The sequence below is a fragment of the Mercenaria mercenaria genome, unplaced genomic scaffold (assembly GCF_021730395.1).
Source record: "Mercenaria mercenaria strain notata unplaced genomic scaffold, MADL_Memer_1 contig_3556, whole genome shotgun sequence".
In the NCBI taxonomy this organism is placed as follows: Eukaryota; Metazoa; Mollusca; class Bivalvia; order Venerida; family Veneridae; genus Mercenaria; species Mercenaria mercenaria.
The window spans coordinates 1-4432 of NW_026461706.1; the positions used below are offsets into that span (position 1 = coordinate 1).

Sequence of the window (4432 nt, forward strand, 5' to 3'; positions counted from 1 at the left end):
GCTGGAAATCACATTACAGAATTCTTGAACAAAAAGTTCCAGTTACATACCTTATTAAGAACCAGCTTGACAACTCTGTTGTTCAAGTACATGCAGATCAGATAAGGCTTGCTGACATTGCTGAATAGCCCGAACGCAAAGCTGTCAAAGGTTATCCAAGACGAAGGGTTAACTATGTAATACCTCCAGATGATTCTAGCTCAAGCAGTAATGATGAATCTGATGTTTCTGATGCTGAAATATCAAACAAAATCAGAAAAGTTAAAATGCCTAAAAGCACAAATAGGGTCTGTCAAGAACGTGAAAATTCTTCCTCAGAAGATAACATTCCTTTAGCTCAGTTAAGAAAACATTTAAGAGAACAGAGTAGGGAACAAAATGACTCAGAAACGGAACAAAAAGCAAGCAATACTGGCGAAAGTTCAGCTAGTATAGGTAATAATACAGAAGAAAACAATTACCTTGATAATGAATCCCGTATGGAATCAGATGCTTCGCATTCTGATCAGTCCCTAGAGACAGATGACATGGATACACAGTCTTTGTCAAACGAGTCTGAAAATAATCAAAGTAACATGGTTATTGAAAATGTAACAAGACACACAAAAACACCTAATCATGTATGAAACATGATACTGATGACAAACAAAAATATCTACAAATGATAATAAGTCACATGGCTAGAAATGAAAAAAGCAAAAATGACATAATGCAAGGTTTGCTAAAGACATTGTTTTAGACCTTAACTGTTAGACAATTGTTTCAGGGCTTAAACGAAGGTCCTATCTTAGAGAATATTTTGCTATTTTATAGCATGAAATGATTTAACAAGAGATTGGTAAGAAAAGTAGCGCTATATGATGACGTTGATAAATCCAAATGACTTCACCAATGTGTATATTCATATACACTGTATTGTTTTGTAAATATCTTCAAAGTTATTGTTCATACATTTATTATTATAATTGTTAGTTCCTAATGCACAAAGTTATATTTTCTGCATAGTAAAAGGCTACTAGAAAATACAAGATACAACCACAAAGTAACATTTTTTTCTTTAATTCTGTTTAGGACAGAATGCCTATGCTGTTATTCACATTTTAAATTATTGTTATCAGAATATTTTATATTGTAAGACGCATGACTACAGTCATAATGTGAGATTTACAATAATGGTTATTGACTAATGTTCACGATAAAGTATAAAATTTTGCCTGGCTAACATTTTAATGTATATTTTGTGTTTTGTCTCTGCAATTTAATGTCAGCTGCAGTCTGTAGAGTATTAAAACCGGTGTCACGATACGTTTCTCCACGCCCCTGTTTACTTTAACTGGTGTCATGATAGATTTCTCCACGCACCTGTTCCAGAAACCGGTGTCATGAAAGGTTTACACACGCACCTGTTACAAAATCCGGTGTCATGGTAAATATCTCCTAGCACCTGTTTAAACGTATTTCTGAAGATTTTAGCTTAAGATTAAGAAAAAAGAAAAAGTTATATTCACCCCATTTGAAGTTTCTATACCAGATTTATGTTTTATTAAAGCACGTACGCTTTGCCAGTATCTAATGATATTGGAATTTTTTTACATGTATTTTTCTTAATAATAAAATGCAGATACGACTAAAAATTAGAGGCATAACAACAATTTAATAATCTATCATAGAATAAGCCGAATAAGTAAGGCTTACAAAACGTAATTACTTTTATTGCATATATGATTTTGTTGATTTAGATTTAGTGTTCTCATACCTTTTTTGTGAGAACAAGCTCATTTTTTTTACTAGCAATTATAGTTAAAGCACATTTACCGCGATACATTTCCACAAAATGAATAAATTGCTGTAATCGTATTAATTCTATTTTTTTGTATCAAATATACATGTTTCAAAGTTCATATCCTTAAAGTATTCATTTTAAAGTTATATTGTTCAATTTTTAAATTAATAAAGTAAACATGGTCACAAATGCTGTGAAATAAAAAGAAAAATGCGGCAACCAGTACAAAAACTGTTATTCGTTTAACTATGTATCGAATTCACTTGCCCGAATAATTTTAGCGAAATAATTCATAAAATATAAGTCTGTTTGCAAATGCAAATTAAATGTTAAAGTATTTTTTTTTTATTTAAAACAATTTATATCAGTTAAAAGATAAATATATAATGTTCTTACCTTATAATAACTTGAATACGTGTAATCATTCCTCCTGTCCATTGTTATATCCTTTTATTATATCTGAGTGCTCGTATTACGGTGGAACTTTAATTAAGTTTCAAGCAAAATTTCTAAAACACGTCTGCACACAATACAAGCAAGAAGACAATGCCAGTTAGCTAACAGCTTCTGCTACATATGCAAAAAGGGACGGATATATTCACGGTTGAACGCACGATATTGACCAATGAGAAACTGCGTAACAATAACAGCCTCAAGGACTTATTATCAGTCAACTATATCAGCAACTTCCTGGTGGAACGCCAAAGTGACAAAGATAAAATCATGAATAATACAACAATCAACGAAAATAACCCCGAGCTATAATGATATATCAATCTTTCTCTCCATCTACAATTAAAGAAACTTTGTTAAGACAGAATTTATGAAAAATGTTAAAATGAAAAAGGAAATAATCTGAAATTCTGTGTAGAAAACAACAAAGAAACAAGACAAACAAGAAACATTTTAGCAACAGATATATTTACACGATGTCAGATTCTCGTCAGAGTATTATACTTTTATTCCTCATGCAATTCTTATTGAAAATACCCGACAAAGTTTGCAAATAAATTGAATATGAAGACTATTTTACCAAGATGATATGAAGACTATATTTTGCCCTAGCTGAAAACTGTAAAGAATTAACATATTAAAACTAACTGGAAGTATTTTAGGCAGTTTTAGTAATTAGCAAATTCAGGATCCCACGGCCTGCTCCGCTACTCCGCAACGAGATGTGTGCATATAGAATTCAACAACAACAGAGAATTATTACGGAACTATGGGACGCCGATGTGAAAAACACGAAATAGCAGACTTGGTGCCACATGACCGACAACTGATGTTTCTACTCTGCAGGGAACTGGCTGATGTTGGAGGCAGATTTGTTTAAAATTTGTATCATTTATTGTTTATTTCATTTGAATATTTAAAAGAAAGAAAGGAAATTTATAAAAAAATAAATAAATGAATGTTTTCGGTGCATACAAATGTATTTATAAAATGTATACTCTATACAAAATGTATACTCTAGATACAAGTCTCTCAGAATTTATACTTTTAATAAATAGATATCCGATTCGGCGTATACACTTGTAGCATGAGCGCAATAAAAAAAATACATGTTCAAGGCATATAAATACCTTGATCTTTAATCTGTACTTTATACATGTGCGCGTATTTAATTTTAAAATATTAGCATGTTTCAAAAGATATATCGTATCTATAGAAGATGTGATTTTATGGCTGTTGATATCTATAAACATGTACATGTAGTATTTAAAAACCAGATATGTAATTTTGCTTTCTAATTTCAGAACCACTTATGTTTTATATGTATGGCAAGCTCTGATAGATGCATCAGAAAGACGGAATTTCCACAAAATGAACGAAAAACGAAACAAACAGACGTTCATCTGACAAACGTGATACTTTAGAGTTATACATATTATATCTATATTCTGTTATATACATGTACTCGTGAAAATATAGACAGATGTGATTCGCAAATGAATAACTGTTTAATTTCAATGTATAATGTAATATTGTAAAACTACAGACGAATGTTTTGAAAAGATATATAATGCACTTTATTTGTATGAAAGAAATCATCACGTTTTAAGAAATTCCTCGAATATATTTGTATTATGCTTGCACTAACTATTCTGATGCCTAAATACTGAGAAATTGTATCTGTCTGTAATATTATTTACTTTAAATGTCTTTTAATATGTATGTGTAAAAATTACCCAACTGTTAAGTCGTGCATTCAAAAGCTAATTACGTTACTAAATTATACCTGGCGAACCCTCGGCAACAATAATCTAAACGATCGACATTAAGGATTTGTTATAGCTTAGATTACTATAATCTTTTTATTATTTTGTGGAAGAAATGAAGGGATTTGTAATGTAACAGGTTTGAAAGGTTCGGAATATTGTATATTCTATAAATCATTGTTTAATATGCTACGTAGAAAGATGATAAACTATAATACTTGAATCTAAATTGAAAAGCTGAATTGTCAAACCTGTCACAAAACATGTAGCCCAAGGGTTAAACAGGTATACTTAGTTGTTTATATCATTTACTTCCGGGATCAAAGTTAGATATGTTCAGGAAAAAGTCACGACGAATTGTGTAATTTTACATAGCGGCTAGACTGCTTAATTAAATATATATGCTGAAATATAATTATCTACAGTCAGA

The 4432-nt window shown here is 30.7% G+C and overlaps 1 long non-coding RNA gene across 1 annotated transcript; it reads right to left on the reverse strand.

Moving 5' to 3' along the window:
* Positions 1-55: 55 nt before the first annotated feature.
* Positions 56-2442, reverse strand: LOC128553175 (uncharacterized). The gene is made up of 3 exons (XR_008369286.1): positions 2180-2442; positions 462-555; positions 56-234 (listed from the first exon to the last, which is right to left on the reverse strand). It is a non-coding gene; the product is annotated as an uncharacterized LOC128553175 (long non-coding RNA).
* Between the last annotated feature and the right edge of the window lie 1990 nt (positions 2443-4432).